The following is a 12,815-nucleotide window of genomic DNA, read 5'->3' on the forward strand; positions in this document are numbered from 1 at the left end:
TATACCTATGTAATGAGACTGCACGTTGTGCACATGTACCCTAGAACTTAAAGTATATTTAAAAAAAAGATTGCATCTGTTCAGTTATACTTTAAAGCTCTACTTTAATTGTAGTTCTCTTGCTATTTCCACAACATCTGCAGTTACTTTCTCCACTGAAGTCCTGAACTCCACAAACTCATCCAAGAGGGTTGGAATTAACTTCTTAACTCCTGTTAAAGTTGATATTTTGACCTTCCATAAATCACAAATGTTCCTAATGTCATGTAAATTGGTGAGCTTTTTCCAGAAGGTTTTCAATTTATTTTGCCAGATTCATCAGAAGAATCACTATCCAGGGCAGTAATAGCCTTGCAAAAAATGTATTCTTAAATGATAAGATTAAAAGTTGAAATCCCTCCTTGATCTATGGGCTATAGAACAGATGTTGTATTCAGCAGACATGAAAACAACATTCATCTTGTACATCCCCATCAGAACTCTAGGGTGACTAGTTACATTGTCAATGAGCAGTAGCATTTTAAGAGGCCTCATGTTTTCTGGGCAGTAGCTCTCCACAATGTTTGGTAAACCATGCTATAAATAGTTGTGCTGCCATCAAGGCTTTGTTGTTCCATTTACAGAGCACGGGCAGAGTAGATTTACCATAATTCTTAAGGGTCCTAGAATTTTTGGAATAATAAATGAGCATCGACTCCCACTTAACATTACAAGCTGCATTAGCCCCTAACAGCAGAGTCAGTCTGTCCTTTGAAGCTTCAAAATCAGGCATTGACTTCTCTCTAGCTGTAAAAGTTCTAGAGAGCATCCTCTTCCAATACAATGCTGTTTTGTCTAAAATTAAAATACGTTGTTAGTGTAGCCACCTTCATCCATCGTATTAGCTAGATTTCTGGATAACTTGCTGCAGCTTCTACATCAGCACTTGCTGCTTCACCTTGCATTATGTTGTTATGAACATGGCTTTCATCCTTAAAACTCATGAACCAATCTCTGTTAGCTTCCAACTTTTCTTCTGTCACTTCCTTACCTCTCTCAGCCTTCACAGAATTGAAGAGAATTAGGGTCTTTCTCTGAATTAGGTTTTGGCTTATTGGAATGTTGTGGCTGGTTTGATCTTTTATCCAGACCATTAAAACTGTCTCCATCTCGGCAACAAGGCTGTTTTGCTTCCTTATCATTTGTGTGTTTAATGGAGTAGCACTTTTAATTTTCTATAAGGACTTTACCTCTGTACCCACAATTTGGCTATCTGGCACAAGAAGACTAGCTTTGAGCCTATTTTGGCTTTTGACATGCCTTCCTCATTAAGCTTAATCATTTATAGCTTTTGATTTAAAGTGAGAGATGTGACACTTCCTTTCACCTGAACACTTAAATGCCACTGTAGGGTTATTAATTGGCCTAATTTCAATAGTGTTGTGTCTCAGGGAATAGGCAGCCCAAAGAGAGGGAGAGAGAAAGGGAACAGCCAGATAGTAGTCAGAATATACACAACAGTTATGGAATAAGTTCACCATCTTTTAAGAACATGGTTCATAGCACCCCAAACAATTACAATATAATTTCAAAGATCACTGGTCACAGATCACCTAACAGACATAATAATAATAATTCTTTTAAACACTGCAAGAATTACACCAAGTAAACACATTCTATTGAAAATTCGAGGCAATGCACTGGCTCCATGCAAGATTGCCACGACCTTCAATTTGTAAAAAACAAAACAAAACAAAAAATTGCAGTATCGGAGCAGCAAAATTAAGTGAGCACAACGAAATGAGATAACCTTGTTGTAATAAAAAGGGGAGAAATATCCACCATGTTTCCATTATACATGTATCCTCTATACATGGTGTCATGTAAACTATGTTTCTCATAATGATACATATCAAGCTGAAAAATCTTTAGTATTTACTCTGAAACAGAAGAATTTAAGTTACAATGCTTTAGATTTTCTAGAAGCTAAACATATCTTTATTGCCTATAAAAGTATGGCACAACACCTAGAAGCCCCATAGCAAAACAAATTATTTCAGTATAAAAACTGGACAAAAGTCAAAGTTTAAACACAAAATTGGAAAAAATTCTGGAACATGTGACATCTAGTTACCCACTTTTCCTAATACATTAATTGATATGAACATTATCTTTATTTTTGAATGAGTAAAAAATTCAAATTGACAAAAACAATCTAGACATGAAACATTCTATATGTCAATTTCCATGTCTTAAAATTCACCTTTACTCATCTCTTTTCTACTCTGTGTAACTTAAGCCTCTCAGAATTTCTTTCGCCCCCTTTTTTTTCTCTACTAACTAATAAAATTCCATTGTTTTGCATGAAGCTGCAAGTAGTCCTAATTGCTGGTAAAGTAAGTACCAGAAAATCAATTTTTCTCCCTACAATGGCAGAAAAGCAGACACTATTCTACATCATAAAACTAGTTCTGATAACATGGTACCATTGAGAACTTTCCCAAAGTTATCAATTTTACTCTCTAGTCCAACATGGAGACATGTAGGAGAAAGCACAACTCTGTTCTGTTTCCATTTACTAAAAGGTAACTGGAAGTTTCATTTGATATGAGTAACTGTTTTTAGATATCCAGACTTCAGAGAACAATGATGAGAGTTGTGAAAAGAATAATTTCTAAAAGTTTGCAACTCTGCTTTATTGTTTCCATTATTTGTTGACTTAGCAATAATATTTATCTGTGTTTCTTAATAGTGTCAGAACAAAAAAAAATCCTTGGAATTTTGTTTTGTTTTTATGTGTAAAATTAAAATCAACCTGTTGTTTCTATTGAATTCATTTTTCAAATGAGGAATTTGAGAATCTTTGTTGCATTAAAAGTAACAACAGAAAAAAAAACTCAAGATCAACCTTACTCATACTTAAAAAATTAAAACATTGCTAATTAAACCACCATTTAAAAATTAACAGATTATCCAAGAATAAAATATTTAATACTCCCTGAGTGTTGCTTAAGGTATGGGAAAAGAAAAACTCTTCTACACTGCTGGTACAAGTGTAAACTGCTGTCAAATTTTGAAGAGTAAATTAAAAATATGTATCAAAAATCTAAAATATGTGTGCTCATTGACATACTAATTTTAATTGTATTAACATTCTATATATGTACTCAAATATGTACACAAATATGTCAATGTCAATGCAAGTATGTTGATTTTCTATTTGCAATAGACTAAAAAAGGAAACAATTTAAATGCCCATTGAGAACATCAAGAGAGGGGCTGGCAAAATAACTGATAGCACACCCATAAATGCAACATGGCATATATAACTATATGAAAGGGTATCCAACTTTAAAATGTATACATTTTTAGTATGCTTCAATTTGCACAGAAATAGCATATATAATCAGTAGTAGGCAAATGAATAAAGGGTATAAATAGGCAATTCATAAAATTTAAAAAAATAGATGGCCAATAAACGTGTTAAAAATATACAACATTTCTAGGATTCAGATAAATGTAAATTATCCCAATAGTGAGATAGTGATTTTCCCAATAGTGAGATAGTGATTTTCCCTGTTGAAGCTAGCACACATACGTTTTGTTTTAAAACAATAATTTAGTTTTAACAAAGGAGAGACTAATACACTTAATATAAATGGGGTATAAATAGAAATAATCTTTAATATACTGTATATAATTATAGATGCATAGATTATTCCGCAAAAAAAAAAGAAAAATATCTTAGCAATTTTTATCATATGCTTTACGGTCATATGAAGATTGCAGAGAAACTTTTAAAAAATATATCCTGTTGAATTGTTTGAATCTTGTTTTATAAAAAGAGTATGTTATTAATGTTTTAACAAATTTAGTTCTAAATAATTTAACTGATTGCCACAGTATTAACATAAATTCTTAGATTTAGCTTTCCCTGTGCAGTCTAAGTAGTATCATTCTAAAACAAGTTGTGTAAATGCAGTTAAAGCAAAATCCATGATGTGATAAAATCTCTGAATTTTCTTTATAGAAATAAGAAGTGGATACTGTCTCTCTTGGCTCACTTGCTTTAGATTATATTTATTCAGATTATATAAAAATTAGGAAGGAGGTTATGACATTGCTTAATAAGGAAATCCTTTCCATTTCACATGGCATTGATCAGAAAGAAACAAGGAGTGGCATGAAGGAATGGGTTTGATGAAAGATGCACAATTTGGATACCATTGACTCCTTGTCCTGATTGATTTTTAAAAATCTCATAAGGCAGATGTACACATCACACATCTATAATTTCTTATTTGGACTGTAAATCTAAGTCACATGTGGTGTAGAGTGCCACAGGTAAAGGAGAAAGCAGTCTCTCGCCATAAAAAGGATAACAGAAGAAAGGGTAAATAGAAGAGGGCACTTTGCTGTGCTGTGCTGCAAGCAGTTATAGAACTTGTTATGTCAAAGTTAATCTGAGGCCTGGAGTGGAAGACCCACATGCTGTGAGCAAAACACACCTCTCAGTAAGCTCCTGAAACTTAGAAAAACTCATATTTAAGTGCTGACTGGTACCATCCCAATGGGAAAATCTAAGGTTAGATTAAGAAGGAACTGACAACAGTCAACATGCAGGCAAAAAGTTAAACTATGGCAATGGGTGAATTATATTTCCTGAAATTCTTTTCAATTTTGTCTATAGTGATTTACATAAAAATAAGTGATTTGCAAATTATTCTTTAATGAAGATCCTTTTCTATTTGAAGCCCTAATACCAACTGGACATGTTTAAATGGCTCAAATCAGTTATTACTATCTAACTCATGATTCTCAGTTATTTTTTTTCCCTGTATTAGTTTTGTAGGGCTGCTGTATAGACCATCATCCACTGTAAGTCAATGAATTTGTTTAAGTAGTTTACAGTTGGAAATTAGAAGTCCAATATCAAGATGTAGGTAGGGTTGGTGCCTTCTAAGCACTGTGATACAGAATCTGTTCTGTGCCTCCCTCCTAGTTTCTTAGTTATAGATGATGTTCTCCATGTGTCTTCACATTGTCTTCCCTGTAAAATGCATCTGTGTCTATGTCCAACTTTTCCTCTTTCATAAGGACACCCCAGTCATACTGGATTGGGGTCCACCTTAGGAACCTCATCTTAACCTCATCATCATCAAAGACCCTATTTTTAAATAAGTTCACATTCATAGGTACTAAAAATGAGGACTTCAAATGCCATCATTTCATTCCTTTTTATGGAAAGAATGGTATATATATATCCCATGGTATATATATTTCTTTATCCACTTATCTATTGATGGGCATTTGAGCTGGTTCCATATTTTTGGCAATTGCAAATTGTGCTGCTACAAACATGCATGTGCAAGTATCTTTTTTGTATAATGACTTCTTTTCCTCTGGGTAGAGAGCCAGTAGTGGAATTGCTGAATCAAATGGTAGTTCTACCTTTAGTTCTTTAAGGATTTGGAGACCATTATTTTAAGTGAAATAACTCAGGAATGGAAAACCAAACATCATATATTCTTACTCATAAGTGGGAACTAAGCTATGAGGGTATAAAGGCATAAGAATGAGACAATGGACATTGGGGACTTGGGGAAAAATGCAGGAGGGGTGAGGAATAAAAGACTAAAATTGGGTACAAGGTATAGAGCTCGGGTGATGGTGCACCAAAATCTCATCATTAAAGAACTTACGTAAACAAACACCACCTGTTACCCTTAAAACCTATGGAAATAAAAATATAATCTGATATGGTTTGGCTGTGTCCCCACCCAAATCTCAATCTGAATTGTACCTCCCAGAATTCCCACATGTTGTGGGAGGGACCCAGGGAGAGGTAATTGAATCATGGGGGCCAGTCTTTCTCATGCTATTCTCCTGATAGTAAATAATTCTCACAAGATCTGCTGGGCTTATCGGGGTTTCTGCTTTTGCTTCTTCCTCATTTTCTCTTGCCGTCAGCATATAAGAAGTTTCTTTCACCTCTGGCCATGATTCTGAGACCTCCCCAGTCATGTGGAACTGTAAGTCCAATTAAACCTCTTTTTCTTCCCAGTCTATGGTATGTCTTTATCAGCAGCATGAAAACAGACTAACACAAAATTAAATTAAATTAAATTAAATTCTTAAAAAAGAATTGGGACTTCAACATCTTAATGGTAAACACAAGTCAACCCATGTAATCTTTATGTGTTAGAAGTAAAAAACATATCCTACAAACAACATCCGTTAATTCTGTTATTTTTATCATAAGATGAAAGAACGGCAAGAGCAAACAGTATAGCAAGCTGAAGAAGAAATAGTGGTAGATATGTGAAGTTTGCAAAGAATGGCCTAAGTTGTGAAAAATCATGACATTGGCTTAAGAAAGTCTCCTCACTTTTTTGGAATTACTGACAAACAAGGGATCTAGTCTTATTTTTCCGGTGGGAGATGCCTAAATTATTGATAGGATACTTTGGGGAAAATAATCACCATAATCACCCTATAAAAATCTATACTACCAAAGTTAATTATATGAATAAATGGCAAACATTACATAGGGCATTGTTAGGCCATTTAAATAATATCATTTGTCTCCTTTATTAAATAATTCTATTATTTGATAGAAAATTTTGAGATCAGATTCACTATATTAGGTATTGACAATGCGCTGTGGACATAAAGACACATTGATCATCTTCTCTTCCATCAACAAATTATAGCTTTGGTTATTCAGCCTACCTAGAACACCTGTTTTCCTACAAACAAAGGTAACTTTGAGCACCAGCTCTCAAAATATTTTGTACACTGGCACATATACAAGATGCTCCTAGCATGCACAAAACACTGCCATAAATGTGTACAAGTTATTTACAAATTGTAAAAAGAAAAATTTTTAGGGTAAGAACACTACATAATTCAAAATCACTACTGAGCATAATGAGAACTACATTGCTTTTAATATGTCTTAGAGCTGCTGTGGACAAACCCGTATATCAACATGTCAAGGTTCGGTTATTCTGCTTCAGAGAATGTGAGTGCTATCAGTAGCCCTCATGGCCTCCCATCTCCAATTCCCTGTGATAGGGAAAATCTGCATATGTTAATTCATTTAGCCAACTAAACAAATATTTTTCTAATTGCCAACTATAAAATACAGAATACATATGTTATTTTATTTTGGTCATTCATTAATCAAGCAATATTTACTTAGAGCTGACTATGTTCCAGGCACTCAGTACCTGCCCTTACAGAATTATAGGTTAGGAATACAAATAATAAACAAACAAACAAAACACAAATGGATGACGAAGATAATCTTAGTTAATAACAAAAGCTCTGAAGAAAACCAAGAGATACTATTGAGCAACTGAGTAGTTGAATGGGAGAAAAGCTCTTTTAGATCAGAGAGTCGAGGAAGGTTTTCCTGACATGTGCTCTGAGATAAGAATGACAACAGAATCAGTCATGCCACATCGATGGCAGAGCTTCCCAGGAAAAGCAAACAGAAGAGCAAGACCACACAGCTTCAAAGAGCCAGGGATGTCAGAGACACAGAAGCCAGTCCCACTCCATAAACACACCTTTGCTATTAATATATAGAGAAAATGTATTTGTAATATGCACTTTATTTTTCCTATTTTCTCTTTTAGTTAATCACATGTTGAATTATAATATTTAATAACCATAAAGCATAGCCTAATAGTAACTGCTTTAAATGTTCAAACTCTAAGAATGAGCATCTACTATAAGCATACTTATTAAAAACCATTTTTGATACTGTATTTAATTCAAAATACATGTTTGTTTGTTTTTTTTTTTTTTTTTTTTGAGACGGAGTCTCGCTCTGTCACCCAGGCTGGAGTGCAGTGGCCTGATCTCAGCTCACTGCAAGCTCCGCCTCCCGGGTTTATGCCATTCTCCTGCCTCAGCCTCCCGAGTTGCTGGGACTACAGGCACTCGCCACCTCGCCCGGCTAGTTTTTTTTGTATTTTTTAGTAGAGACGGGGTTTCACCGTGTTAGCCAGGATGGTCTCGATCTCCTGACCTCGTGATCCGCCCGTCTCGGCCTCCCAAAGTGCTGGGATTACAGGCTTGAGCCACCGCGCCCGGCCAATACATGTTTGTTTTGCCAGAAATACTTTACTGTGTTTACAGCTGTTCTATGCTACTTCATTAGACTGCCATACAGATGCTGTTTGGGTGAATCTTTAAATGGAATTATTTCTTAATGAAGAGCTAGAACTACTTTCCTACGCAAGGTTGTAAAATTTCTAGAAGTAAATTTCTCCTCACATTTTTGAATTGTAATGACTTATCTCAATAACAACATGCAACACCCTTAGGGTTTCAGTAAAGAATACAGTTGACCCTTGAACAATACAGGTTTGAACTGTGCAGGCCTACTTATGTGCAGATTTCCTTCCAACTCTGTCACCTCTGAGACAGAAAAACCAACCGTTCCTCTTCTTCCTCCTTCTCAGCCTAATCAAGGGAGAACAATGAGGATGAGGAACTTTATGCTGATCCACTTCTGCTTAATGAACAGTAAATCTAGTTTGCTTATGATTTTCTTAATAACACTGCCTTTTCTCTAGCTTATTTTACTGTAAGAATATAGCATATGATACATTTATCATACAAAATATGTGTTAATCGACTGTTTATATTATTGGTAAGGCTTTTGGTCAAGAGTAGACTATTAGTAGCTAAATTTGGGGGGAGTCAAAAGTTACATGTGAATTTTCAACTGTGCAGGGAACAGCACCCCTAACCTCAGTGTCATTCAAGGGTCAACTATAAATGTGTGTGTATGTGTGCGTGTGTGTGTGCACGTGTGTATATGCATGTGCGCCTTACTCAGTGTGGGTTGCTGTAACAAATTACCATGTACTGGGTGGCTTATAAACAACAGAAATCTATTTCTCACATTTCTGGAGGCTGGAAGTCTGAAATCAGGGTGTCAGTAGTCAGGTTCTGGTGAGGGTCCTTTTCCAGGTTGTGGACTGTAGATTTCTCCTTATGTCCACACATGGTAGAAAGAGAGTGGGGCTCTTACTCTTTTACAAGGACGCTAGTCCTGTCATGAGTGTTCTACCCGCATGACCTAATTCCCTTGCAAGGCCTCCTTTCCTATCACACTGGTGTTAGGGTTTCAACATATGAAATGTGGGGTAGGAGTACAACGTTCAGTCCATTGCAACGTCAACGTGTGTGTGTGTGTGTGTGTGTACATGTTCTTCAAAACTCTCTTTTATTTTCAGTCAAGAAGTATTTCTTTTTATATGCAACTATTAACAGTGGGAATTCATATATCCATGTTCTAGGTGCTCTGGACAAGGCAGTTATTCATCTGTTGCTTGCTGACTATTCTCTTCTTACAGCTATATTTCAGCCTTTTAGCTTCTTCCTATAAGCCTCCATTATCATAGTCCTATCTCAGAGAAAGGTGCTCAAGTTTCCTTTCACACCAAACACCTCTGCTTATACTCTGGATCCTGTCCCAACCCTCCCTGATCCTTGTTCCGTCCTTTACTTTTAGAATTTTCCACTTTCTTGTTTCAATTGGCTTCTGCCTATCAGCTCATATAAAAATACTTGAGTAAAAATTTTCCACCATTAAACAAACCAAAAACCAAAACAATTCTTTATCCCTGACCTCCTTTTTTTTTTTTTTTTAGATGGAGTCTCGCTCTGTCACCCAGGATGGAGTGCAGTGTCACGATCTCGGCTCACTGAAGCCTCCACCTCCCAGGTTCAAGCAATTTTCTGCCTCAGTCGCCTGAGTAACTGGGATTACAGGCATGTGCCATCATGCCCGGCTAATTTTTGTATTTTTATTAGAGATGGAGTTTCATCATGTTGGCTAGGCTGGTCTTGAACTCCTTGCCTTAAGTGATCCTTGCCCGTCTTGGCCTCCCAAAGTGTTGGGATTACAGGAATGAGCCACTGCACCTGGCCTATCCCTGAGTCTTTATTGAAGTAGTGCTACATACGTCTCTCTTCTTGACACATTTCAGTAATCAGCCTGCCTTCTTCCCACAACCCATTCCCTTTATTATAGAAATGGTTGTCTCAAATGTTAATTTAATCAGGTCAAGTTGTCAATGTCTTATTCTTGGTCCTCATTCTACTTTACCCCTCTGCTTCTTGAAAGTCACTCTTCTTGTAATGCTACTACATGCCATCTTCTCTGAGTTTGCTTATGCCACTTGGCTTGGGTTCTCTTCCATTCTCTCTTTGGCTCCCTATTTGATCCCACTATTGCTTCTCTTTGAGATATATATATATTTTCCTGGATAATTCCAGTCTTAATCATTTATTCAGTAATCACCTAGATTCTACTTACTTCACACGTCTCTTTTCAGCATCAGATCCAAATGTCTAGCTTTCATTCTTCAATTACAATCTTTATATATCTGTCATTTCAAAATTAAAATATAGAAGTTTGAAAATACTAGTTTCTCTCTCCTAAATGTGAAGATCCCAGAACACAGATTGTCTTTTGTTCACCTATGTACTCCTGATATAACACAGTATTATCCAGTGCATGGTCAACATATATTAAACAAATTTAATATTCAAAAGATTACAGGATGTGAATTTATGACGTAAAGTATGCAATTTAAATTTTTGCCTAAGGCAGATGGACACTGGCAGGCAACAATAACTAAATAATGAACACTTGGGAAATTTACCATTATTTACTTAAAATAACTGAGGACAAAGGGAAAAGGCTTACATATAAAAGATATACTAAGAAGAAGAAAAAAGTCTTCTATCTGGTGAACCACATTACATTAAATACCATTCTGAGAGATTTCAGGTTAAAAAAAAAAAAAGAGAGACAGACTTCCCTCTTGACCTATTAAATTGTTCAACTCGAGTCTGCCTCTATATTCTGTCTCCCGTTAGATCATTTTGATTTATCATCATAATTATTTTCTTTTTAATTATCTCTGGATATGTCCTGCCTGCTATAGAACTCATTTGAGCATACTCAAGGAAACATTTAGTGCTCAAGTATATAAAATTTGACTTTTGAGATAGCTTCATTAAAACAAACAAAGAAACAAAGAAAATGAAAACAGATACCTGTAAATAATCTCTGTCCTGAAATCTCCACAGTTCCTAAATAGCTGACTGAGTGTTTACTGTGCTGAGAAGACCCCAGTGAGGCTGCTTGTTGCAAAATAATGAAAAGGTAGTAGCCACTGACATCTGTTTTGATAAGATAAACCTCTCCTTCTCTTGAGTCTTATCAACAGAAACTCATCCCATTTGGAACACTGATGTGTCTTCTGCAGGACTTGCCTGGAAATATTTTATGAAACCTTTCTCTTCTCTAGCTTTCCTAAAACCTTAAAACCTCAGGACATATGACCTATTTAATAACTGAAGTCAACAGTATAAATGACATTTTCATATTCAAATATATAAAAAGTACCTTTAATTAATACATTGTGTAATCCCTATATCTAGTTTTTATTACAGAAATTTTTACTTTTGTTATTGTTTTGTAAATGTTTTATTATATTCTGTGTAGTTTCTGTTGAGAAGATCCTATTGGGAGAATAGGCATAGAAGTTCCTGGAAAAACAGGCATTGTCAAATGTTCTATCAGGCCTATGGTAGAAGAAACACTCTTACTTCAAAACAAATTACCAAGATCGAACTAAAAATTAAATGCACTAGGTGTACCCCCTCCTTGATTTTATTAGAAATATAAATTTCTAAAAACACATTATTCATTAATTTATTCATTCAACAAATATTTATTGAACACCCATCATGATCTTCTAAAATCACTGACATGAAGGTATTATTAATATTAAAAGGAGTGCTAGTAAACTTGTATTACAAAGAGTTGTTAGAACTGTTTCTCAATCACCATTGATTAATCATTTTATAGTTGTGAGCATCTGCATGCCATATGTATTATTATTTACTACTACTTTTTAAAAATCTAGTTTCTTTTACAAATATTTCTTTAAAAATTAAACTTTATACAGTTACTAAAAATAAATAGTATCATATGATCTGAACACATTGGAAGACAGTCAATACAAAATTAAAAATAATTTACAATTATAACATGTTGCTCATGTATGACATAAACTCATTTAATGTGACAACAGAGGTATAAATACCACACTTGGGAAATTTGATCTTGGAAAATATTTGTGATATGTAACACTTCCTAGAAATAGTGTGTTTTCCCAATACTATCAGAGTCTAAGTATCTTGACATCAGAAATAGAGTCTTACAAGTTTTCAGTTCACTTTTTCACAAACAGTGGATATGCAGTGAGTTGAATTATAGAATAAACATTGCACAAGACCCTTGAGTTCCACACACAGGTTTTCTTTGAAGAGTAAGTGTATCTTCCTACTAAGAGATAGTTTTATTTTAAAATAAAAGGCATCTAATATTTTATCTAAATAAAAAATCAGGTATTCTGAAGAAAGACCCTTTGCCTTGATTTGGTAACATGCATATTTCATGGATTCTACTTTGAACATTTAACCAAGAGATTCGATGTGATTACTTCAGTAACAATTCAATTTGAAATGTCAACTATGTTCAGCATTTAAAAATTAATAGCTAAATCCCTTTAAAGATCAGGGAAATTCCGTTCTGGCTTAGAATAATTTTATAGCTTTATGAATCTCCTCGTGCATTGTTTGCATCTTTTAAATGATTCTAAATAATGCACTTTCTTTAAAGGCCCATTAGTTCAAAGAATTTTGACAGTCACAGCTTAAGGTATTAATTTTCATAGCAGATATATATTTTCTATTGGCAGCAAATTTTTCAAAACCAAACATACTTCACCTAAATTATG

At 34.8% G+C, this 12,815-nt stretch overlaps 1 protein-coding gene and 1 long non-coding RNA gene across 6 annotated transcripts in view; one reads left to right on the forward strand and one right to left on the reverse strand.

The window, feature by feature from the left end:
- Positions 1 to 12,815, reverse strand: part of EPHA6 (EPH receptor A6) — a 932,172-nt gene that overhangs the window by 675,229 nt on the left and 244,128 nt on the right. The gene's annotated exons all lie outside the window — the stretch shown is intronic.
- The window catches only part of LOC126947872 (uncharacterized), a 71,074-nt gene that overhangs the window by 7,140 nt on the left and 51,119 nt on the right, over positions 1 to 12,815 (forward strand). Inside the window, exon 3 of one of the 3 annotated variants that reach the window (XR_007723232.1) lies at positions 5,950 to 6,011. The exons of the other annotated variants lie outside the window; for them this stretch is intronic. This is a non-coding gene — a long non-coding RNA (uncharacterized LOC126947872). The remainder of the gene's footprint in view (positions 1 to 5,949; positions 6,012 to 12,815) is intronic. 3 annotated transcript variants of the gene reach the window in all.

Source organism: Macaca thibetana, chromosome 2 (assembly GCF_024542745.1).
Source record: "Macaca thibetana thibetana isolate TM-01 chromosome 2, ASM2454274v1, whole genome shotgun sequence".
In the NCBI taxonomy this organism is placed as follows: Eukaryota; Metazoa; Chordata; class Mammalia; order Primates; family Cercopithecidae; genus Macaca; species Macaca thibetana.